Genomic DNA, 26,973 nt, shown 5'->3' with positions numbered 1-26,973 from the left:
ATCTAAGTTCCAATTAGGTGCTCTAATCCCCTCTGTTCTTTGACGTCTCGAAGGATCTTATCAGGTCATGCAAATCTTTGTCTTCCCCAATGTTAAGGCCTCTATGCCTGAAGACTGAAGATAGCATACTCTTATAGCCCTTAATTGTAGAGACTACTAAATTACATTTCTCCTTCATACAGGAGGAAATCGGCTATATCTGTCACAGAGGTACTGGACGAGGATATCTTCTGAGTTCTACACCATCTGCGAAACACATCCCACTTCGACTGGTATACTCGAATAGTAGATGGTCTTCTCGCTCTTGCGATAGCTTTCGCAGCTTCTCCGAGAAAACAAAAAGCCTCTCGTTCTGACAATCCTTCGATAGTCTGAAGGCAGTCAGAGCGAGAGCGGGTAGGTTTTTGTGATACCTGTCGAAGTGGGGTTGTCTGAGAAGATCGCTCCTGTTTGGGAGAGATCTCGGAAAGTCTACCATCCATCCCAGTACCTCTGTGTACCAGTTTTTGTGAAGGCCAGAACGGGGGCTATGAGGGTCAGTTTGGCTCCCTCTGCTGCTGCAAACTTCCTTACCACTTCCGATAATAATTTGAACGGAGGAAAAGCATACCCGTCTATTCCTGCCCCAATCGAGGAGAAGGGAGTCCACTGCCATCGCCCTTGGGTCGGCGATCGGGGAGCAGTAACTTTCCAGCCTGTTGTTCCAATGGGTGGCAAAAAGATCTATATTTGATCTCCCCCAGAGGTTCCAAAGTCTGTTGCAATACTTCCTGATGCAACGTCCATTCTGTAGGAAGTACTTGGTCTCTCCTGCTCAGAAGGTCGGCTCGTACATTTTTGTCTCCTTGGATGAATCTTGTCCGGAGAGTGATTCTTCTCTCTTCTGCCCAAAGCAGTAGTTTCCCTGCTTTCCTGTAAAGGGAGAACGAGTGTGTCCCTCCTTGCTTCTTGATATAAGCTAGGGCTGTTGTGTTGTCCGAATTGATCTTGCAGTACCGAACCTGTGATCTGAGCCTCGAAGTGTATGAGGGACAGGTGAATCGCTGCTAACTCTTTCATATTGATGTGCCAGAACACCGTTTCTGTTCTCCCTCCAGGTGCCTGACACTTCTCTCGTCCCTAGAGTGGCTCCCCACCCCGCATCTGAGGCGTCGGAGTACAACACTAGCCGAGGGTTCGGAACGTGAAGGGATACTCCTTCGCTGATCCTGCACGGATTCATCCACCAGAGCAGGTCCTCCTTTATCTCCTTCGTGATCTGGAAGGAATCGGACAGATCTTGAGATTTCTGATCCCAACGTTCTCTTAGATAGAACTGTAACGGCCTCAGGTGAAGCCTTCCTAGAGAAATGAACTGTTCCAACGAGGAAAGGGTCCACAGAAGACTCATCCATTCCCATCGCGGAACATTGTTCTTTCTCTAGGAAGGTTGCTACTTTTTCCAAGCAGCGGTTCTGTCTTTCCTGTGATGGAAAAACCTGAAAACCCCGAGAATCCATCCGAATCCCCAGATAAACAATGTTCTGCTGGGGAATCATCTGGGATTTCTCGAGGTTTACCAACAGTCCTAAGGACTGTGTTAACTCCAGTGTCAGTTTTAAGTCCTCCAGACATCTGACTCGCGACTGTGCTCGTATCAGCCAGTCGTCTAAATACAAGGATATCCGAATCCCTTCGAGGTGAAGCCAGTGAGCCACATTTTCATTAGTCCCGTGAACACTTGGGGGGCTGTTGATAGTCCGAAGCAAAGGGCCCGAAATTGAAAAACTCTTCCTTGAGCCATAAATCTTAGGTATTTCCTGGACGACGGGTGTATTGGTACGTGGAAATAAGCATCCTGCAGGTCCAGGGATACCATCCAGTCCCCTGGACGCAGGGCTGCTAACACCGAGGCTGTCGTCTCCATTGTAAACTTCCTTTTTGCTACGAATTCGTTCAGGGCGCTCACGTCCAGAACTGGCCTCCAACCTCCTGAGCTCTTCGGAACTAAGAACAGGCGATGTAAAACCCCTGGGAAGAGAGATCTCTTACTTCCTCTATGGCTTCCTTGAAAAGCATCTGCTCCACGAGATGTTAGAAGGGCTTGTTTCTTGACTGATTCCTTGTAATTTGCTGTTAACTCCCTTGGAGTTGTCGTTAAGGAGGTTTTTCCCTGAAGGGGATTAAATATCCTTTCTTTAGGATGGATAGGGACCAGGCATCGGCACCTTTCTGTGCCCAAGTTTCGTAAAAATCTAGAAGCCTGGCACCCACTTTTATCTGGAGGACCCCGTCTCACTGGGTTTTGACGAACGGCCTTCGAGAAGACCTTCCTCTCTTCTCCGGTCGTCTACTTCTAAGAGAAGTTCTTGATGCAGACCTACCTCGAAAGGGCTGCTGGAAGGGAACTTTCTCCTTTTTCGCCAGAGGCACAGCAGCTTTAGCCTCTTCGCTGACTGAGCCAGCAGGTCTGTGTGGCTTTTTCTGAAAGCGTCTTAGCAATGTCCCTCACTATTTCTGGGGAAACAGGTGACTAGAGAGGGGCGCGTATAAAAGGGAGGATCTCTGCAGAGGAGAAACAGATTTTGTTAAGAAAGAGCTAAACACTGCCCTCTTCTTCAAAATACAGGATCCAAACAGGGATGCCACTTCATTTGAGCCATCCATAACCGCCTTGTCTAGGCAGGTTAAAACGCTGCCCAACTCTTCCATGGAAACGAAGTCTGGTTCTTGCGACTTCTTGGCTAAGGCTCCCAAGGCCCAGTCCATGAAGTTAAAGACTTCGAGAGTCTTGAAGAGGCCCTTGATGAGATGATCCACCTCACACATTCCCCAAGAGGCTTTTGCGAGTGTAGAGAGCGTCTTCTAGACGCATCTACAAGAGCGGAAAAATCCGCATCAGAGGACGAAGGTAGACCCAGGCCCATTGGCTCCTTGGTATCATACCACATCCCGGGTTTCCTTTCCCTGTCAACTTAGAGGGTGGACAAGAAAAACTGTCTTACCCGCTTCTTTCTTAGCCCTGAGCCAGTTCTCTAGACTCTTCAGAGACTTTCTCATAGAAAGAGTAGGGGTCATCTTAACGAATGAGGAAGCCTTCGACATTTTCGTACTGGATAATAACGATCCTGGCGAAGGGGGATCCGACTGGCGTAGTGAGTCTAAACCAAACACCTGCAGCAATAGAGAAGCAAGTCTCTTATAGTCTGAAACTCCTGCATCTTTGGTTATCTCTTCATCCGATACTTCTTCCAAAAGTGATGTGGGAGAAGAGGGCTTTTCCTCAACAGGATACCGATCCTTTGAAGGAAGTCTTTTCCTTTCTTCCTTACTCCTATCATCCTTCCTGTGCGAGTCCTGGAGTTTCTCAATACTCGGACTTCTGATGTGCTCCTTGCGTCTGCTAGGAGAGGCGCTTGCGTCCTGAATCAGGGGGCGCCTGTGATGGCGAAGACGCCTGCTAGGCGAAAGTAAAGAACATCCCTGTTTCCTGGCGCCAAGAAGGAGACGCGTTTGCGTCCTGGTGAGAGCGCCTAGGCCAAGAAGGCGAGGCGTTTGCGTCCTGGTGAGGCTGCCTGGTCCAAGAAGGAGAGGCATTTGCGTCCTGATGAGGACGCCTAGAAGGCGAAATGCGCCTGCGAGGAGAAAGGAGAACCTTTTGTTCCCGTCGTTCATGAGGGGAGACGTTTGCGTCCCGTTGACTGCGTCTAGCAGGCGAATAACTCCTTTTTCCTTTGCGTCTTTCCGGAGAGGAGCTAGAATCTCTCCTACTCCTCCTAGGAGGAGAAGAAAACTTGTCCATCTTCGAGGCCTATTAGGCGAAACTCTTGCGTCCTTCGGAAAATGTCTCGAGGACGAACGAGCGCTCTTTCTTCCAGAGGAGCTCTAAATCGAGAGGGACTCTCTTCTCTCCCGGAGCTCTTATTCGAACGAATTCTCTCACGAGAAATTCGCGAATCAGGCTCCTGATACTTGCCATGGGAGGCAAACTCTTCTCTAGTCAAACTCCTGGGAGAACTCTTGCTCATAGGGCGTTTCCGATTTTTGTCATGTACGACTGAAGAGGGTCTCGCTGGGGACGAAAACCTTTCAGGCGAGGAGCGTCTGCTAACGCCAGGACGCTTCCTCTCTGACTCTCTCCTAACGGAACTCTTGATGGGAAGAGAAATGTCTTTCTTCCTAGAAGAGCCTTCAGCAAGAACTCCTACTAGGCAGACAACTGCTGTTGGAGTCCTACCAAGACTTCCTTTGTCTTGTGTGATAAGTCTTCCGGGGAAGAGTCAGGAGTTCTCATGGTTCTCTTCTTACGAGCAGGCGAATAATCCGGAAAAGGCTCCGGACTGGAACGTAACGCTTCGCTATTTGGCGTCTTCCAGGATCTTTTAAGAGGACGCGATTTAGCGGAAGAACTCCATCCCCTCTGGGAGACGAAGAGTCTGAGTCCGAAAAGCACTTCCTTAGGACGCTTTTGCCCGGTAGCTAATCCTTGGCAGCCTGGGAAGCGGCTACAGATCTGCCGAAGGGACGCCTGACCGTTGGGAATACTCTACATCCCCCTTGCGGCTTTCGACATTCCTCCTCCTTGGTCATGGGAGTCTGAAAGAGGTCGTAGGCCTAGGAGCAATGCGGAGTCGGTCAGAACGCCCCCTCCACTTCACTGGGGACACTGCACAAATCACTGCACACATCACTGCGCTTACCTGTCTCCTTCATCGCTTGCAGTTGCGTTTTCAAGCTGATTATAGAGGCTCTCATTGCAGCCATTTCCGTAGACGCATCTACAGGTTCGCTACTGGGGGAAGGGGCTGAAACCACACTATGAGCAGGAGAAATACTATGAAAGTTAGGAGCTACTTCCTGTTCATTAGAGCAGGATCTACTTGAGCTTCTGATGGAAGCCCTCCTAACCCTATCTTTCTCAAGTTTCCTTACATAAGAAGCCAAGGTCTTCCATTCCACTTCCGTTAAGTTCTCACATTCCAGACAGGTGTTAGTCTCAGAACAATCATTCCCCCTACATTTTTTACAAACTGTGTGAGGATCCACCGAAGCTTTCGGTAGCCTCACCTTACATACCTCTTTCGCACACACCCTAAATACAGGTGCCACGTCAGACATTTTAAAGAGAATCCAATTCCAAATCCAAAAACAGTCCACTATAAGCGTATGCCAAAACCAAAGATCAAAGTACATCACCAAAAGACAAATCGATAATCCTCGGCCAACGAGAAAAAGAATTCCAATGCAGGAGGTACCAACAACGATGTTGTTGCTACGGCGACAGAAAAATTCTGGTTAGAAACGGGAATGGTTCCTATTCCCGCCACCCAGCGGCGGGAGTGGGCTGGTCACCTGACCTACCTGTCGCGTGTGCCGCGAGTTTGTTTTGAATTCTGTCGGGACGTCAGAGACTATAGCTAAGTATATATCTGCCGGAAGTTGCATGTACAAAACAACAAAGTACATAGATAAACAATAATTCACCTCAATTTTATGTAAGCAAATGTTTAATGAAAAAAAAATATACTAAATCATGACAAAACTCTGTAATTCACAAACAAGAAGAATATGAATAGTTGAAGTGCAGCACACCTGTCTCTGCTAAAGCCAGACAATAGTGCATAATGAACTTCTACTAATAATGAAAGCATTATTAATTATCAAATTATCGAATGTCATTACTGAATTTAATGTGCAGGTTTTCAGCAATTTGCATGAAATTTCACTGGGTGATAAAAAATGGTTAAATCTAGTAATAGTCACCCAAAGAGTGCCACCACCAGTTGTGACCTCTACTACACATATTTGCTCTTACTCAGTAAGTTTCAACAAAATACATAAAAAAATTATCACAAAATTTAACCAAGGTACATTGGAAATGTTCACAGATCAACTCACTGATATGGCAAGTTTTCGGTGCATACTGATGAAAGTTTGGTGTGTTTTCATTGATAAAAAATATACATTATCTCAAACGGGCTTATCCAATTAAGGCCTTTACCACATTTCATGAAAATCTTTTTCTTACCAAACTAGTTCATATTAGTTCTATAACTATACTCTGCTATCCTAAAATAAAACACCTCAAACATAAATACCAGACAAATATCATACCAGCCTTACCTTGAGTTCCTGAACCTGGTTGGCAATATGCCACATCAAGTTTTCATTTAGGGCCTTCATGCCATAGGGACCTATTAACTCTGCAAGAGCCCTTAGCTCATTTATATCAGAGAATTCTTCTGCAGCAAATGGCTGAGCTCCTTCAGCAGTTTAGAGATACAAATGCTCTCTGATTCTGAGAGAAAAACAATGTCCTGCGCTCACCCACCGAAGGAAGGAAACTTCTGAGTACCTGTACAGTAAAAAAAAAAAAAAAGCATGCAATGTTAATTGAACTACATTTATATAAAAATTTAGAAAATAAATGCATAACAGGGGAAACATCAATCATAACAAACTGAAAAAGTAAACTGTTACATTTATCATTTCAAGCTTTTTTAATAGACTGTTAAATCCCTTTGGCAAACTTTTGAAATGAACTATTACAGCATATTAAGATAAAGAGACCATGAGAAATTGATTTGAAAAATAAATGTAAGGCATCCAGAAACACCATGAAATGCAGCACTATAACCATGAAATCTGATGTTCTAAAGAGAATGTGAAACAATCATTAAGTGGAGATATTGTTACTGATGTCATACAGTATACTATAAGACCTTCTGTGGCAGTTTCATGAATAAATTTACATAAAAATACACCAGACGGATTCACTGTAGCTTAGTTGATCTCTGCATCTGCTTACTTATATATCCTCTTTTTATCAATATGGTCTTAAGTAACAAGAAATTAGCAATGCTTCAAGGGCTTCCTCTTACCATCTCCCCTTATTTCATTATCCCTTATGCTGATTATCACTGAAAATTATTTTATTTATAAAAATTTTAGTGATGCACTTCCATACAATAATAAACGTAATATTTCTATTTCATTTTCCTTTGTTTTCATTTTATGAAGAGTTAAGTATGTATATTTTGATAATTTTGAACTTCAAGCTTATATCTTTTTATTTATGGTTTTCCATATTTTTATCAAACTGATTTTCACCTTGCTTTGCCCAGCTTTTCCATCAGCTATAAAACAGTATACTATAGACTAACTTTCCAATTCCTCTACAAATGGGGAACATTAGTCCTTGTATAGGTGCACCACTTTTGGTGTGCCCTGCATGGAGACTATTAGCATACAGTTATGACTAAAACCCATAATTTAAAAAAAATACACAAAAAAGGCAAAGTAACTAAGCACATAGTACTCAAAAACTTACCATGTGTTATAATGGGCTGTAATTGTCTTTTCGCCATGACTGTCTTGCAACTGAGTTTGCTGAAGTAGGATCATTGTTTTTGAACCTCTCGTGATATCATATGAACTGGAAGTATAATACAGACATTACTGTATATTCCACAGTTATAAACAAAATAATGTTCATTGAACTGATTTCATCCTCCTTATAACACTTTCCATAGGGATAATGTAGCTAAATAAGCTGATTTTGTATATAAACAATTATCCAACTAGCTTTTCGAGTCTTGAAAAGCTTTTTGTATTTTTACTTTGTCAGCTCAATGTACTGAAATTATTTCAGTAACCACACTATATTGTTAGTATACTTGAGGTTAATCGCTATACTTTTATTTCATTTATAATACATTCTGATGCATAGGAGACATACTGGTCTTTGAAGCAGGAGCCAAGACAGGCGTAAAAATAAAAATAGCTGCAGATGGATGAAATGAAAAACAATGGCTAGGCTACTGGTACATGAAAATTTCCATTTTTGTAGGTAAAGCAAAGATTTATGATGGGTAAATAGTATTACTCTGCAGCAAAAACATGAACAATAGCTGGGAAAATGGAAGTAATTTTGAAAAGGTATGACCAAAATGTTCCAAGATTCATGACTGGAGTATGACAGGAAGTTCATGATGTGAAGTAATTTTGAAAAGGTGTGACCATGGAGTATGACAAGAAGTTCATAATGTGAAGTAATTTTGAAAAGGAGACCAAAATGTTCCAAGATTCATGACTGGAGTATGACAGGAAGTTCATAATGTGAAGTAATTTTGAAAAGGTGTGACCAAAATGTTCCAAGATTCATGACTGGAGTATGACAGGAAGTTCATGATGTGAAGTAATTTTGAAAAGGTGTGACCAAAATGTTCCAAGATTCATGACTGGAGTATGACAGGAAGTCATGATGTGAAGTAATTTTGAAAAGTGTGACCAAAATGTTCCAAGATTCATGACTGGAGTATGACAGGAAGTTCATGATGTGAAGTAATTTTGAAAAGGTGTGACCAAAATGTTCCAAGATTCATGACTGGAGTATGACAGGAAGTTCATAAGTGAAAGAGAAACAGTAGAGAGACGTGGCATGAAGACACTAGAAACAAGACGAGATCTCAAAGCTTTTGATCGTTTGGACATGTGCTGAGAAGGATGAAGATATGCTGGTCTGGGGGGCTGTAGATACAGATGAAGAACAAGAGGTCAGAAGAGCAATAGATAGGGAAGAAACAGAACAAAGATCTGTACGAAAGCCAGGGAATCATCTAGAGAAATAGGATAGATAGAGACCTGGTCCTGACTGGAGTTCAGCATAAAGAGCACAGGACACACAAGAATATAGAAAACTTATATTTGCCATTTAACTTCTTACTAGGAAAACCTGACACAACAGTACTTAAGATACTTATAATATATTCATATAACTTAGTAAATATTTTATTTGGAAGTTTTATTTATAACTGTAAAAGCTGGACAGATAAAGAATAAGATTTAGTGTTTCATCTACCAAATACTGCACATTCATTTATATAAGAACTCTGAATAAAAATTGTCAGTTCATAATATGCAAGACTTTAACTCAATCACTTTCTTGCATATTAAAATGCTGGTCTAGTCCCATACAATTATACAACACGAGGGAAACTGATCCAATGAAAGGAAAACATAAAAACAAAAATATTACACATCGAAAAGTCCTACACTCTAGGCGTCTTGTCACAAACCAGCTTATGTAAAATAAAAATAAGAATACCTACCATAGTTCTCAACAGTTTGAAGAACACTCATGTATGTCTTAACGCTGGCTAAAAGCTCACTTGGCTTTGCTATTTCATTCGTATCTGGATTGTGCATAACCATCCCAACTAAAGCACGTGCAAACCTGAAAGCAAAAAATCTTCTTACTCTCCATAATAAATAAATAAATAACATTTTATCTTCAATGTTCTATTTAAATTTAGTCTTCAATTCATGATATTGACCAATACGAATATTAAATCTAAAGTAGTCTATAATATACATATTCCATAACCCTATGCCTAATACTGAAGATCATATTTTACATATCCTGTTAAGGAATGAGTTAACACTATTTAGAGATAAATATAAAAACACTACATCAGTATTATGAATTATGAATTTTAGAAATCTACATTAAAAAAATGCTCAAGGCAGCAAAGTACTAAAATTGAAAAACAAATCCACAGGTTTGAAATGGTATAAATACAGTTTACTAACTAAAAAGTTAACTTTGTAAATGTATGTATACAGCTACAAAACTCCAATATCTTACATTACCTGTTACACTAGGTATTATTTCCACAAGTTCTGAAATTCTTCTCTACATATTCATTGGGTAAATTCTCTGCAAATTCCCAATAACTGAACACTAAGAAGACCAGTGTTTGGGAATATGTAAAGGATTATTTATAGATATTTACAGAATTACTAGGATACTGTAATGTTTAAATTTAAAACTCAAGTAAGTACATAATATCAATTCTAAAGGTATGCAAACAACTACCAGAACTTGTCTTCTTCTTCTTCTTCTTCCTAGCTTACACCCATTTTTATATGGGGTTTCTGTTGTGAATGAGTCGTCTCCATCGATTTCTGTCCTGTGCCTCTTTCTCATTTATACTACCTTTTAATACCATATCTTCCCCTACACAATCATGCCATCTCTTTCTTGGTCTTCCCTTCTTCCTTCTACCTCGCACTTCCATTTCCATCATATGTCTTCCAAGATGACGCTCCTCCCTTTGTAACAGGTGTCCATACCATCAAAGTCTTTCCTCCTGTATTTTCTTCGATATTTCAACTACCTTTGTCGATCCTCTTATATACTCATTTCTAATCCTATCTTCCCTTGTTACATCCCGACATCCATCTGAACATTCTCATTTGTGTTACATCCATCTTCTCCTCTGTTTTCTTCATACTTGCTGTTTCTGTTCCATATAACATTGCTGGTCTGACCACGGTCCTATGAAACTTTCCCTTCAATTTCAGAGGGACCTTCTTGTCACAGAGGACCCCTGATGTAAACCTCCAGTATTCCATCCTGCCTGAATTCGATGTCTCACCTCTTGGTCCATGCTTCCACTATCCTCTAATACGGACCCTAAGTACTTGAACTTCTGTACTTTCTTTATTTCTTCCCCACCCAATCTTATGCTACTTCCACCGTCCTCAGTAATACTGGAACACATATATTCAGTTTTTGATCTGCTTATTCTCATTCCTCTCTTCTCAAGTGCTGCTCTCCACTTCTCCAACCTCCCCTCCAACACCTCCCTCCCCTCTGAACACAACACAATGCCATCCGCATATAATATGCACCATGGCACTGCTTCTCTAACATCCTTGGTCATTACATCCATCATGATGTTGAAGATGAATGGGCTAAGTGCTGACCCTTGTAGTATAATCCAACTCCTATCTCAAATCCATCCGTCTCTCCAACACTGCTTCTCACTCTAGTATACACATTCCTGTACATCTCCTGAATAATTCTGACATACTTTTCTAGCACCATCTTCTCCCTCAAACATCTCCATATTTCTTGCCTTGGCACCTGTTATAGGCCTTTTCAAGGTCTATGAATACCAGATGCAGGTCTTGTTGTTTTTCTCTGAAATACTCATCAGCTGCCTTATGCAAAAATATTCCATACGTGTGCCGCTTCCCTTCATAAATCCTAACTGTTCCTGCCCTATACTCACTTCCTCTCTTAACCTGCTATCTATTATCCTTTCCAAATCTCAGTGTGTGAGACATTAGTTTGATACCTCTATAATTACGGCACTCCTGGACATCACCTTTACCCTTAAATATAGGTATCAATATGCTTTCCTGCCATTCTTCTGGTATCTTTTCCTGTTCAAATATTTTTACCACCTGATCATACAAGATGACTACCCCTTCCTCTCCTAAGGCTTTCCAAACTTTGACTGAACATTTAAGAAGCTATGATAAATTTTAAATGTATTTTCATAATCAACGGAGATTAGCTTCACATTTCAATCTCAGAATTTTATTCTTAATATTACCAATAACATTACTCTTTTAAAGCTGCTTCTTTTATTGAATGTATTTATCAAAATCAACAAATATAGATCATCTTCAATGAAAAATATTGTACTGTGAGCAAATATGCCTCTGATGGAGACAAACTTTAAATTTCAATTGGGAGTTCTTCTATTACCACACTGTTCAGTGTAAGAACTTACATATATTTTATCCTGAAAGGCTCACTTCATACCCGGCTTTTGCAATGTTTTATCGATGGATGCTTTTCTTGAAAATAAACCTTCCTATTTTTTCAAGCTTCTTTTTCTCTCTAAGATTTATACCCATATCAAAATAAAACATATGAAACTCAAATAACCTACCTCTGTTCTAGATGTTGGTACAGATATTCACGAGGAGCAAATGTGTACTCCCAAACTTGAATCTGGCTGCAGTAATTGATGGCAAAACACAGTTCTGTTAAAGCCATGTGGAGCTTATCCATCCTGTCAGAAAAAATGTACAGAGTTTACATGCAACAAATTCATGCTTTTTAATTCAATACAAAATTAAAATGATATTGTTATGATACAATAAAGTTTGTTCATACTTACCTGGCAGATATATATATAGCTGTATTTTCTGAAATCCGACAGAATTTTAAAAACTTCCGACACACGCAGTGGTCGGCCAGGTGGTTAGTACCCAACAACTAAATTAAGAGCTCTTCCTAACCATTTTCTACTGGATAGGATGAGTGGTACTTCTTGCCCCCAAGATTGTGTCTGCAGACACGTATGGCCCTAGCGAGCAGCAGATCTCATATGCCATCTTCACATCTCGCAGGGAGTGTGAAGTGAACACAGAGTTGCTTCGCTAAAACATGGTACTCAGGATGTTGCTGAGTGCCATGCTCTGTTGAAATGCTTCCGAGGCCGCGCCCTCACCTCGTGAGCATTCAGATAAAAAGATTTCAAATCTTTGTGCAAACACAATGAAGGAGCATTTTTGAAAGAACTCCTTAACACTAAAGCCAGGGTGTTCTTCGATATGGGCAAGACTGGTCTTTTTCGGAACACTGCAGATTGCCCGAATGACTTCGACTTACTTGAGTTTTATGTAGATAAAACTTGAGAGACCCGACAGGGCACAGGACTCTCTCTGGCTCCTGCCCACTAACTTGTGCCATCCTTGCTTCCAAGCTCCTGGCCCAAGAACAAAACGGGTTTCCATTCTTAGGCCACAACGGAAGGCTTAGAGAGCACACCGCCTTGTGTTCTCTAAAGCCAAAACTTGTGACGATGGCTTAAAATCTCACTAACCCTCTTTGTCGTATCTAGGGTGGTTAGAAGAAGGCCTTCCTGATCACATGCAAGAAGTTAACAGGTAGGAGAGGTTCGAATGCTTTGACATCAAGAACTTCAGACTACGTCTAAGTTCCATATTGAAAGCTTCGATCTGGACATGCACAGTCAGTCCGTCTGTACTAAAGTCAGGTGACCGACCAGTTGACCAGTCAGACGAATCAAGGACAGCAAGGCTGTACCCTGAAGACCATAAGGCACTATTCTTCGCTGAAGGATGAGTGTCTGGACTGCCTGGGCGATTCAATCTAAGCAAACCTTGGGGGGTGTATCAACGCAACCCAACGTCGTCAGCGAATCAACTCCTGAGCAACTCCTGACTCGAGCTTCTGGTGCCAGGAGAAAGGAGCGAGGAGCAAAAAGGCGATTCAGTCCCGAAGGAAGAATGCCTGACAGTCCAACCTGGTCTCATGTTACACGATCATCGGGGGTGTATAAACGCAACCGACTTCGTCAACAAGAAACTCAGGGCTACTATATGTCGCCTGATCTCGCACGAGTGTCTGACTCCGAGAAAACAGGTGAGACAAAAAGTAGATGGTGAGCGAGTTTCGAGATTCCACAGAACTCTAAGATCGTGAAGGGCTTTGTTGTTTGACAGAAGCAAATCTCTGAGCCCAAAGGCCGTCAACAACATATTTGCGTATTCTTTAATAGTTGTGACTGCCAGCTTATCCCATTTCTTCATATGGAAAGGGAAGACGGTAATCTTATTCCTGTCAACATCTCGATAGTCTGAACGTAGTCAGACTCAGAGCGGAGAGGTTATAGGTACCTTTCGAGTTAGAGTAGACCGACTCTTTCGGAAAAGGTCCTTGGAAAGTGAACTAGGAAGGACGTGACCTCTGTGAATCCAGGATCCTGAAGGCCAACATGGGGCGATCAGCGTCATTGTCGCTCCCTGTGACGTCATAAATCCTCTTATTACATTTCCTAAGCGATTGAAAAAAGGGGAAAAGAGAGACTAAACATCCATCCCCGTTCAATATCATAGGATGGCGTTTAATGGGGTACCGATCCCGAATCGAGAATAAGGGAGCAGAGATGAAGAAGCCTCTTCGTCCTCAACATATCGAAGAGAAGAATGAAAGGGCGTCCCTAAAGACTCCACAACTCTCAACATACTTCTAAAGAAAGATTCCACTCGGAAGTCAGTAGTTGCTGCCGTCGATCAAGACGATTCGTACGGACTTTAGCAATCCTGTAACGAACCTCTAGAGGATCGTTACATTCTACGCCTGTTGTTATAATAGGCTCTTTCTCGTAAACTCGAACAGGGACCGAGAGAAGATACTTCTTAAGATATGAGAGAGCTGTGGAATATCAGAGTTGATCTGGACCACTGGTTCCCAAAAACTCGTTTCGAGGACTGGAGGGACGACCGAATTGCTTCTACTTCTTTCAGATTAAGATCCAGGACATCTGAAACCCTATCCAGATGTCCGGCACCTTCTTTCTATCACCTAGGTGATAGACGCACTGAGAAATGTTCAGAATCATTCCTAGATCTTGAATAATATTTCAGTTTCCCGGTAGGAAAAAACTGTGGAGATCTGAATTGCAGTCTAGCTCATCCATTCCCTCCCCAAGTATGCTTACTTCCCTAATAAGGCTGCGCTTTGCCTAAGCAGGAGAGCATATAAAAGTGCAATGTTGCGGTAGACTCGTAGTTCTATACCGTGCGGTAACAAGCACCGAAAGGATTACGAGATATCTCTGATGAACATAGGTAAGGCAAAACGAATGCAATGTTTATTCATTCACGTAAGAAATCCCCTCAATCTTAGGCTAAAGTCTGTGATTGTAGGACAGAGATTAGTCAGTCAATCCCGCAGGAGAGACGTAACCGCCAGCACAGAGATACGGTTAGTCAGTCAATCCCGCAGGAGAGAGAGACGTAACCTACCCCGCATGACAGCGCACGAGCTGGTACTGGCTCGGTTGGACTGGAGGACAGACACAGCAGCGGCTTACGAACGTCGTCTCTTAACTTTATGTCTGGGTTGCCAGCTACCCTATTCTATGAAGAAATAGGTTCGTTATTTTTTGAGCAGAAAGAGACTCTCAAGCTGGTATATTTAAGCGAAACAGAAAACGCTAAATATATAGATGCGTTTTGTGTCGTCAGAACACTACCATACAATGGTAAAAGATAAATCGGAAACTCCTGGAAGGCTGCAGGGAGTTAACGATTAAATGTCCTTAAAATAATAGACAATAGACTCTCTGTTGCCATCCGAAGAGGTAACTACAGCAAGCGTATATGACTTGAACCAACCAGTAGTAAAATAACGCAAGGCAAAAAATGATATTATATTACAATAAAGTTTGTTCATACTTACCTGGCAGACATATATATAGCTGAATTCGGAAATACAGCTACATACATATCTGACAGGCAAGTTTTCATGAACAAAACTTAGAGAATCGAAGCAGACAGCTCAGCTTCTTATGTTACTGGACATAACGGTCATTGACGTAGTTTACAATTCTATTTCTTGTACGAGTCTGCGAATGATGAATGAGAGCTCTTCCGAATCTTGTCAATAAGAGCTTATCCGCTTACGCAATATAAAGTTAATGAAATGTTTGTCAATGAGAACTAACCCATTTACGGGACAAAGAGATATTTTGTCAATGAGGGGATACCCACTTACTTGACAAAACGATAGTATATTGTCAATGGGGGAAAAATCACTGAATTGACAAAACGTAATCCAGGAAGTCGAGCATATTATTTTTTTGATTCCCGTATCAATCGAGGAAGGGGGCAAGAATCCTGATAAGAGACTGGGCTTTCAGCAGGTAGGACCCCGATGTACAAACTTCGGCAGCGTAGTCCCGAACTTAGGAACTAACAAAATCTATCATCTGAAAAGCCCTTTCAGATGGACTAAAAAGCTTGCAACTTAAATTTATTGGCAGTATGGAAAAGGAAGTCCTATCTTGCGCTTTCCTGAAGAGCGTCCTCTTGATGAGTGCTTTTGCGAGAATCCTACCGAAAGTAGTCGAGCGTCATGACGTGTAGGAAGTCGAGCTTTTACATAAACCCGTAAACTGCCTTATCAAAAAGTCTTGACTGCGGTAGAGCAAACGAGATCTTCCTTGAGCTTTCCTTAACTCCATCCACCTATGCAAAAAGCAATATTAATTGACAGAGACCTCTTGAATTCACGAAACCCGATGTCTTGCTGGGTTTCGAAGAAGAAGTTGTCTGTTCACTTTAAGCTTCCTCCGAAGCACTGCCTACTTCACATTCTTTGCAGGTGAGGTAGAAGGTATCACCGAAGGTAGAGGTAAAAATTCTTTAAGCCCAACCTGAAACAAGAGCTTGAAGAGTTCAACAGAAACGTTCAGCTAGGCGACACACCTGGCGTGCGCTGGTGCACGCTGCGGTCGTCCACTGGCGCGCGCTCGGCGTCCCACTAGCGCACGCCTCGGTCGTCCAATGGCGCGCACGTTGGCGTGCACCCACCCGCGCGCGCCTGGCGTCCATCCGAGCGTCCCGTCCAAGTCGAGAGGGAACGCCTTCTTATTCTCACAGTAATAAAGCTCGGACGTCCGCTCTCAAGCGTCCTGCTACTATGACTTCTTTTACGTATTTCTCGGTGGAAAGACGGACACGTGTTCAGGCGAGCGTTTTTCGCCTTCTTACTTCTCACTGAAACGCATAACGAGAGAGAGAGAGAGGACGTGAAGCGTCCTCTTCTATAAAGCTTCTATTTAGAGGGCGCGAGTCCTTCCGAAAGCTCCAACCCCTGCACGGGGAGGACGCTTTCGGAGGACGAGAAGCAATCTTCAGGATTCGTGCACGACGCACGCACTTTGGCAGTCTGGGGAGTTTTCATCAGATACTGCCGAAGGCAAGCCAGATCGGTGGGGGGTTCCTTGTAACCCTCCTTCGCTTTCGACATGCTCTCTCCCCGGGTCCTGGGAGTCAAGCAGAGGTCCCGGCCTAGAGGGCGAAATGAGGCCGATCTGGCGCACCCTCCACTACACAAGGGTATCACTGCACTTCTGCACTTCACTTTTGCTCTCTAAAGCAAGCACTTTCGATTCTATGTTACGAATCGAAAGAGTATCAGAGAAAGGGCAATTCCTCTACAGACACTGTTTTAGGGCCCGAAGGCAACACTACAGGGTTAGGAGTAACAATTACAGAAGTAGCACTCTTCACAGCAATGAAGGAGAGCGAGCACCTCTCGCAGACATATTCATAGCCCGTAGGCCATACTACAGGGTTAGGCAAAATAAAGTCTACAGGAAGGTTAGCAGGTTCACTACCCTGACTTCTGTTACTGATTAATTGCGTACATACGAATCATAAGTCTTCCTTACGGAATTAGACATGTTTACCGATTAATTGCGTACATACGAATCATACGTCTTCCTTACGGAATAGACAAAGTCTCACACTCCTTACATGACAAATCTCAACAAAGAAGCAAGACCCATACCCCTCGTGCATACCAAGTGCGGATCTACCGAAGCTTTCGGTAGCCACACCCTATCTTTGCAGACAACCCCCTCTGAAACTAGCCTAACTAGATTCAGATATCTTATGCAAAAATGAATCAAATTCAAATCAATTTAAGATAGCGTATGCCTAGCCACAAATCCAAGTAAATAAATCAAAAGACAATTAGGATACTTAGCGGCAATGAAGTTTCCAAAATCCTAAGACGGAGGTACTGAAAACAGGTGTTTTCAGCACCGGCGACAGAAAAATTATGGATAGAAAATGGGAATGGTTCCTGATACCCGCCTCCCAGCAGCGGAAATGGGTACTAACCACCTGGCCGACCACTGCGTGTGTCGGAAGTTTTTAAAATTCTGTCGGATTTCAGAAAATACAGCTATATATATAATCTGACAGGTAAGTTTCATGAACAAAAAAACACTTATACGTATTTCAGATGTGACTAAAATTATAGCAACTGAAAGGTGAGCTACTTAAATTCAGTGGACCAGACACCTCCCCCCCCCCCAAAAGCAAGAATCTGCGAATATACTTAGAACCCCTATAAAAAAAACTTACAACTGCTTACTTTGTTAGTTCAAACTCAAGAAAAACCCATTAAAAATGCTTATATACCTGGTTTTTTTAATAGTTTATTATACCTGGTTTTTTAATAGTTTATTATACCTGGTTTTTTAATAGTTTATCACAAAACTTATATGAAAATTCAGTAATTTGTGAATATTTCTCAGAAAATACTGCAAATATGCAAATTTCCCACGAAAAATGGATATACAGTGGGGCATCGCTTAATCGCGGATCAGTAATCACGGAATCAGTCATTCACGGGTTTTTTCTTGGACCGCTTCTCATGCTATATCGCTGGTATGAATTGCAGCATCGTGGGACAAACGTGTTGCGTATGCGAGGTATTGGTAGGCTAGGCCTCGGCTGCGGTCTGATAATCGCCAACATACATGAAACAACTCACATTATGATATTAACCCTTTAACGCTGACTGGACGTATTTTTATGTCGACATTTTTTGTCTCTCGGGTGCCGACTGGGACGTATTTTACGTCGACATAAAAAAGTTTTTAAAAAAAATTTTTTTAAAAATTCGCGGAAAAATACTTTTAGGCCTACCAGTCAAAAACTCTTGAATCACATGCCTTGGGGATGCTGGGAGTTCACGGATCAAGGTGTTGTTTTGTTTACAATTGTTACGCAGGCACGCAAGCGTGAATTTCTTTCTTGCCGCACTAAAAAGTATCTGTGACACATCTCGGAAATTATTTCGTCACTTTGACATAATTTTTTGTATCATTTTAAATTAGCCGTTACATGGATATTATATATGAAAATGTGCGCATTTTTATGTAGAATACAAAAAAAAAATACTCATGATTGTAGCTTTTATCAGTTTTTGGAGATTTTTCAGATAAAAATAAACGAGGTGCTAAAATTTCAATCTTTGGTCACTTGACTCTACCGAAATGGTCGAAAAACGCAATTGTAAGCTAAAACTCTTATATTCTAGTAATATTCAATCATTTACCTTAATTTTGCAACTAATTGGAAGTCTCCAGCACAATATTTCGATTTATGGTGAATTTATGAAAAAACTTTTTCCTTACGTCCACGCGGTAACTCTTCCGAAAAAAATCATACATGCGATTGTGGTAATGTTTGCACCATTTTAAATTAGCCGTTACATAAAGTTTTAATATATGAAAATGTGCGCAATTTCATGCACCAATCAACTAAAAACAACCCATGGTTGTGCTTTTATCATTTTGAAATATTTTTCATATAAAATATGATAAGTGACAAATTTTCAACTTCGTCAACTTTGACTCTACCGAAATGGTCGGGAAAAACGCAATTGTAAGCTAAAACACTTATATTCTAGTAATAATCAAGCATGTACCTTCATTTTGCAACAAATTGGAAGTCTCTAGCACAATATTTCGATTTATGGTGAATTTATGAAAAAAAACTGATATTGTAATGATACAATTAAGTTTGTTCATACTTACCTGGCAGATATATATATAGCTGTATTTTTCCGAATCCGACAGGAAAATTTTAAACACTTACGACACACGCAGTGGGAGTCAGGTGGTTAGTACCCATTTCCGCCGCTGGGAGGCGGGTATCAGGAATCATTCCCATTTTCTATTCATAATTTTTTATTTCCACTGTCTCCTGAGGGGAGGTGGGTGGTACTTGATTATATATCTGCCAGGTAAGTATGAACAAACTTAATTGTATCATTACAATATCATTTTGTTCATGAAACTTACCTGTCAGATATATATATAGCTGAATCCCACCTTTGGTGGTGGGAGTAGACAGAATAGAAGATTTTAGGAAACATATATATGCAGATAATTGATATCTTGATTCCTTACCTGTTAGCATAGCTGACTTCGTGGTTACTGCCGCGTAAGTCTGCTTGTGCTACTAGAGTTGCCAGCGAGGTAGAGACCTATATAGCTGGTGCACTCCAGATGATCTGTCAACAGGGGCGAGACCACGACGTGACTAGACCATTGACCATACAAATGAGGGCAACGAAGTAAAACCAAACCACCTGGCGTAGCCTACCAAAAGTATCCCACATAGACTAAGCTAATGGAAGGGAGATCCGCCGCAGGCGGTCAACCCCACAATTCAACACAAGTTAAAAACTCCCCTAAACCATTAAAGGATAGGATGAGCGCTACCTCCTGCCCCAAAACAGTGTCTGCAGCGACGTATGGTCCGAGCGAGTAACAATTTTCGTATGTTGCTTTCACCTTCCCTGCAGGTAGTGTGTGGAAGCGAACACCGAATTGCTTCGCCAATAAGTGGCGCCCAAAATGTCTTTGATTGCCATATTTTTGTGAAAAGCCACCGAAGTAGCAATAGCCCTCAACTCGTGGGCTTTCACTTTCAGAAGCTCCATGTCACTTTCACTACACTTTTCATGGCTTCCTTAACCGTACTTCTTAAGAAGAACGCCAGTGCATTCTTCGACATCGGAAGATCTGGTTTTTTCACAGAGCACCACAAGTTCTCCGAAGAACCTCTGCATGCTCTGGTTCTCTGCAAATAAAACTTGAGAGCCCTGACAGGACACAGGACTCTCTCAGCTTCAGGTCCCACTAGCTCCGACAACCCCTTGATCTCGAACGTTCTCGGCCAAGGGTTGGAAGGGTTCTCGTTCTTTGCTAAGAACGTAGGACTTAAGGAACAAACTGCACTATGATCCTTGAACCCAATATGCTTGCTTATGACTTGAATTTCGCTAACCCTCTTCGCCGTCGCCAGAGCGGTTAGGAAAATGGTCTTCTTAGTAAGATTCCTAAGCGAGGCTAAATGGAGCGGTTCAAATTGACTCGACATGAGAAACTTCAGTACCATGTCTAAGTTCCACCACGATGGTACTTTAGGTTGGAGAACTTTCACAGTCTCAAATGATCTAATGAGATCATGAATGTCTCTATCATTCGCTAAGTCGAGTCCTCTATGTCTGAAGACCACAGAAAGCACGCTTCTGTAGCCTTTAATCGTGGGAACGGCTAGTTTCGCTTCTTTCCTAAGGTGAAGAAGGAAATCTGCTATCTGGCTCACAGAGGTTGAGGTGGAGGAAATGCCCTTCCTTCTGCACCAACTTCTAAAGACAGCCCACTTTGATTGGTAAACTGCGATTGAGGAGGGCCTCCTTGCGGTGGCAATCGCCGTTGCCACAGGTCTTGAAAAACCCCTCGCTCTGGCCAACTTCTTGATAGTCTGAACGCAGTCAGACTCAGAGCGGGGAGGTTTTTGTGGTACCTCTCGAAGTGGGGCTGTCTGAGTAGATCTTTCCTTAGGGGCAGAGTCCTCGGAAAGTCTACTAGGAAGGACATCACCTCCGTGAACCAGTCGGCCGCTGGCCAGAAGGGGCGATGAGGGTCATTCTCGCTCCTTCTGATGCAGCGAACTTCCTCATTACTTCCCCGAGGATTTTGAATGGGGGAAAAGCGTAAATGTCTAGTCCCGACCAATTCCACAGTAGGGCGTCTACTGCCACTGCTCCCGGGTCCAGAACTGGGGAGCAATACAGCGGAAGTCTCTTCGTTCGGGAAGTTGCGAAAACGTCCACATGAGGACGTCCCCACAGCTTCCATAGCCGCCTGGCATACTTCCTGATGAAGGGTCCATTCCGTCGGCAGAAGCTGTCCTTGCCGACTGAGAAGGTCCGCTCGCAACGTTTTCCACGCCTGAACACAAACCTTGTCAGAATCGTGACGTTTTGCGACTATTCGCCCAAATCAGGATATTCCTCGCGATGACGAACAGAAGAATGAGAGTGAGTTCCCCCTGTTTCCTGAGTATGCCAAGGCTGTGGTGTTGTCCGAGTTTATCTGAACACTTTGCTGGAGACTTCCTCCTCGAAGAAACCTTAGAGCAGATAAACCGCTGAGAGTTCTTTTAGATTGATGTGCCAGGACACCTGTTCCCCTCTCCAGGTGCCTGACACTTCTCTCCCTCCCAGTGTTGCTCCCCAACCCGTGGAGGACGCGTCGGAGAACAACACTAGGTCGGGGTTCCGAAGCTTGAGCGAAAGTCCTTCCGCAAGCTTCTTTGGATCCAACCACCATTTGAGGTGCTTTTTCACTTCTTCCGTCAGAAGACCTCTTCTAGATCCTGTTTGCGTGACCAATTGCTTGAGAGGAAGAACTGAAGTGGTCGGAGGTGCAACCTTCCCAGAGAAACAAACTTCTCCAGTGAGGAAATGGTCCCAGCAGACTCATCCATTCCCTCACCGAGCATGTTTCCTTCCCTAGAAAGGCCGACACTTTGTCCAGGCATTGAAGTTGTTGCCCCTGGGACGGAAAAGCCCGAAAAGCCACTGAGTCCATCTGAATCCCCAGTAGACTAAGGATTGAGAAGGAGTCAGATGCGACTTCTCGAGATTCACCAGAAGTCCCAGGGACTTCGCTAACGACAGAGTCGTGTGAAGGTCCTTCAGACACCTGTCTTGCGAGGAGGCTCGAATAAGCCAGTCGTCTAGTAGAGAGAGATCCTTATTTCCGCAAGATGGAGCCACCTCGCAACGTTCTTCATAAGAACGGTGAACACCATCGGCGCCGTGCTGAGACCGAAGCAGAGTGCCCTGAATTGGAAAATCTTCCCTTTCAGGACAAACCGCAGGTATTTCCTTGATCGGGGATGGATGGGGACGTGAAAGTATGCGTCCTGAAGGTCTAACGAGACCATCCAATCCCCCGGTCTTAAAGCTGCAAGCACGGATTGAGGTGTCTCCATCTTGAACTTCTGCTTGGTAACGAAGCGATTTAGACTGCTGACATCCAGAACGGGGCGCCACCCCCCTGACTGCTTCGGCACTAGGAACAGACGGTTGTAAAACCCCGGAGAACTCCGGTCGAAGACCTGTTCCACTGCCTGCTTCTCGATCATTTGATCTAGTAGATCGTGAAGCACTTTCTGCTTTTTCTCCCTGATACGACGGAGACAAATCCTTTGGTGTCGAAGACAGCGGGGGGTAACATCAGGAAAGGAATTCTGTACCCCTTCTTGACGATGTCCAGAGACCAAGCGTCGGCACCTCTCTCTTCCCAAGCTTTCGCGAATGTAGAAGCCTGGCTCCTACCGTGTCTGAAGGACTTCCCTCTCACTTCTTGCTCTTGGAAGGAGCGGGAGTCTTGCCTCTGAAAGAGCCTCTTCCCTCGAGGGGCTGGCTTCGAGGAAGAAGCGGGTCGAAAGGGCTTCGACTTCTTCAAAGCAGAGGACCCATAAGACGAAGAAGTAGTAGGCTTCCTAGAAGACTGTGCCAGAAGGTCTTGAGTTGCTTTCTCCTGGAGACTGGCAGCTGTCCTTTACCATAGACTGGGGGAAGAGATGTTCTGAGAAAGGAGCGAAAAGAAGATCCGCTTTTTGCGCTGGTGAGACCGACTTTGCAGTAAAATTGCAAAAAAGTGCTCTTTTCTTAAGCAGTCCCGTGCTGAAAATGAGCAGCCAATTCCTCAGAACCATCCCTGACGGCCTTGTCCATGCAAGACAATACACTGGACAGCTCCCCCAGACTGATGGAATCAGAACTCCTGGACCTGGCATCCAATACTCCCAGGCACCAGTCAAGAAATTAAAGACCTCTAGTGTCCTGAAAAGGGCCTTTAAGGTGAAAAGTCTAACTCGCTATGTGTCCACGAGACCTTCGAGGAAGACAAAAAAGATCTTCTGGTGGCGTCTACAATGCTACCAAAGTCTCCTTGAGCTGAGGCTGGAAGCTTGACTCCGACGTTTTCTCCCGTCTCATACCACATACCAGCTTTGCCACCGAGTCTTGAAGGTGGTAAAGCGAAAGAAGTCTTGCCCACCCGAAGCTTCCTCTTTTCCATCCAATCATGGACCTTTCTAAAGCTTGCTTCGTAGAAAGCGACTTCTTCATTCTCACAAAGCCCGAGATCTTAGCAGCTTTGGAAGACGAAAACTGAGAGGGAGGAGTACGTGGAGCTTCAGGTTGGAAAGTGTCTGCAAAGACTGACTGAAGTAAACGAGTCAAAACCTTGTAGTCCGTCGAAACTGGAGCCAACTGCTGTTCTTCGTCCACTTCGACGAAAGCGTCGCTAACTTCCTCCTTCAGACACTGGAGAAGTCGGAGGAAGTAAAGAAGAGTCCCGAGCTTTCTCAAAAGAGAAAGAACGGCGAACAGGAGAGTTCCCCCGCCTCCGCTTGTGCTTGCGGAAGTGGAAAACTGACGTCCGTAGGCGCGCGTTTGGCGTCCGAAGCCAATCTACTGGCGCCGACAGAAGCGCGCTCAAACGCCGCAGGTGTACACCTGGCGTCCACTGGTGCGCGCCGAGCGTCCACTGATGCGCGCCGAGCGTCCACTGGTGCACGCCGAGCGTCCACTAAAACTCGCTGAGCGTCCACTGGCGCTCGCGAAACTTGCACCGAGTCACGTTCGGCGTCCACTAAAGCGCGTTTGACTTTCACAGAAGCGCGCTCGGCATCTAAAGAAACTCGCTTCTTATCCACAAGTTTCGTAGCAGCGGAAACAACCGCTTCACGAGAGCGAGAAACGAATTTCTCGCCTCCTCTAGAAAGTTGCTGGGGAGCAGAACGAACTCTAGAGGGAGACTCAAACGGAGAGAGAGACGAGCGAGGAGAGGGAGAGGGAGAACGCCTCGACCTCTTCACAGGAAGATTGTCATCCTTCTTACGGCGACGTGGAACAGTCTCTCTCGAAGGAAAAACATCTCGAAGTTGCTGCTGAAGAGACTGGAGAATCTTGCTTGTAGGTGAAGCCTCCTTTTCTGGGGAGGGGCTGATCCTGTGAGCAGGAGAGTGGCGAGGGGACGCCTTCTTGCTACTCCTCCCAGGAACCGCCGCTTCACGCACCTTAGAGCGACTGCGGCGCTCGAAAGAAAACATCTAGGGAAGACTCCGCCTCCGAATAATCCTTACGCTTCTTCTGCGGAGGAAAAGCAGCAAACGCACTATCAGGCGACGAGCAAAGTTCCGGAGAACAACTTGGACGTGAAGCGTCCGCACCGCGAGCCGTCCTTTTCAGCGGACGTGATGCGGTATGAGAGCTCCACCCCTTGCGCGGGGAGGAAGCTTCAGAAGAAGAAAAGCACTCCTTGAGAAGACGTGCACGCGCACGCTCCTTGGCAGTCTGGGTATGTTCGTCAGAAGCTGCCGAAGGCACGCCAGATCGGTGGGGGTTCCTCGTAACCCTCCTTCGACTTTCGACATGCTCTCTCCCCGTAATCTGGGAGTCAAGCAGAGGTCTAGGTTCTAGAGGCGGAATGAGGCCGATCTGACGCACCCTCCACTACACAAGGGGCACTTTCACTGCACTTCTCTTCACTTTTGCTCTCCAGAGCTAACACTTTTGATTCTAAGTTACGAATCGATTCAAGCAATTAGCGATAATGTATTACCATTCTACCGGACACTGTCTCAGGGGCCGGAGGCAACACTACAGGGGTAGGAGCATAATCTACAGAAGGAGGGTTAGCAGAGAATAATTTAAATCTTGCCTACCTGAAACACTCCTGGAGGAAGACCTCCTTAACCTATCCCGCTCAAGTTTTCTTAAGATAGGTTTCATACGCCTTCCATTCCGACTCTGTTAGTCTTTCACACTCCTTACAACGACTTTCAAACGTACATTCATTCCCCCTGCAAACTTTACAAACAGAATGTGGGTCTACTGAAGCTTTCAGTAGCCTACCTCTACATTCAGACATGGAACAAAATCTAGCGCTAGCAGAACTAGACCCTGACATCTTGATCAAAGAAAAATCAATACCAAATTCAAATCAAACCAAAAGTCAACGTGTGCCAAGCCACCGATCCAATTCAGATACCAAAGAAAAACCAAAAGGGATACTCAAGTAGCTAGTAAGTTTCCAAAATCTGGACGGAGGTGCTGCAAACAGGTGTTTCCAGCACCGGCGACAGAAAAATTATGAATAGAAAATGGGAATGATTCCTGATACCCGCCTCCCAGCGGCGGGAAATGGGTACTAACCACCTGACTCCCACTGCGTGTGTCGTAAGTGTTTAAATTTCTGTCGGATTCGGAAAAATACAGCTATATATATATCTGACAGGTAAGTTTCATGAACAAATAACATTTTCTTTATGTCCGCGCGGTAACTCTTCCGAAAAAATCATACGTGTGATTGTGGTAATGTTTGCACCGTTTTAAATTAGCCGTTACATAAAGTTTTATATATGAAAATGTGCGAAATTTCATGTAGAATACAACAAAAATAAAAAATAATTGAAGGTTGTAGCTTTTCTCATTTTTGAAATATTTGCATATAAATCACGATAAACAGAAAAAAAAACCACGTTCGGTCAACTTTGACTCTACCGAAATGGTCGAAAAACTCTTACAGTAGTAAGTATTCAGTCATTTATCTTCATCTTGAAACAAATTCGAAGTCTCTAGCACAATATTTAGATTTATGGTGAATTTTTAAAAAAACTTTCCTTCCCTCCGCGCGCGGATTCTCCGCCACAAATCTCCAAAATGCGTACGTCCCATTCTCAGAATATTTGCTCCGTTTCATATTAGGCATTTCATAGAGTTTTATATATGAAAATGTGCGCAATTTCATGTAGAATAAAACGAAAAATATTTAAAGGTTGTAGCTTTTCTTATTTCCGAAATAATTGCATATAAAAAATATATATATAAAAAAATTTCGACATTCGGTCAACTTTAACTTGTCAGATATGGTCGACAACTGCATTTGTAAGCTAATACTCTTACAGTATAGTAATATTCAATCATTTGTCTTCATTTTGAAAGAAATTGGAGTCCTCTAGGACAATATTTAGATTTATGGTGAATTTTTTTGAAAAAAATATTTGTTTACGTCCGCACGTTATGAATTCATGCATTATTTTGTGATATATTTTCTCTGTGTTGCTTTATTGTTTTACAATGTGTTTATATACCAAATGATTGCAATTTAGTTAAAATTACAACGAAAAAAAAGTAACTTGTTACCTTTAACCGTTTTGCGCACAGCGCGATTTGAATACAATTATATATGAAATTAAATTTCGTTTTTTTGCGCTATCATATATCGCATTATTTATATATGATAATGATAATATTTTTCATTTCTGATGGTTGCATACTAAACTTCAGCCAATGACAAAAAAAGGAGCCAAAAATGAACTCTTAATCTTGAAAACTAAGCGAGCTGTGATTTTTTGAAAAAAAAAAATTTTCCGCTCACTCTGAAACACCTCAGCGTTTAAGGGTTAATTGACAACAAAGGTGATAAAACT

At 43.2% G+C, this 26,973-nt stretch overlaps 1 pseudogene; it reads right to left on the bottom strand.

Annotated features, from left to right (window-relative positions):
- The window catches only part of LOC135212792 (membrane-associated protein Hem-like), a 67,699-nt pseudogene that overhangs the window by 23,130 nt on the left and 17,596 nt on the right, over positions 1-26,973 (bottom strand).

This window comes from Macrobrachium nipponense, chromosome 41 (assembly GCF_015104395.2).
Source record: "Macrobrachium nipponense isolate FS-2020 chromosome 41, ASM1510439v2, whole genome shotgun sequence".
Lineage (NCBI taxonomy): Eukaryota > Metazoa > Arthropoda > Malacostraca > Decapoda > Palaemonidae > Macrobrachium > Macrobrachium nipponense.
The sequence above is the reverse complement of the archived record's forward strand: the minus strand, read 5'-3'. Positions and strand labels throughout refer to the sequence as shown.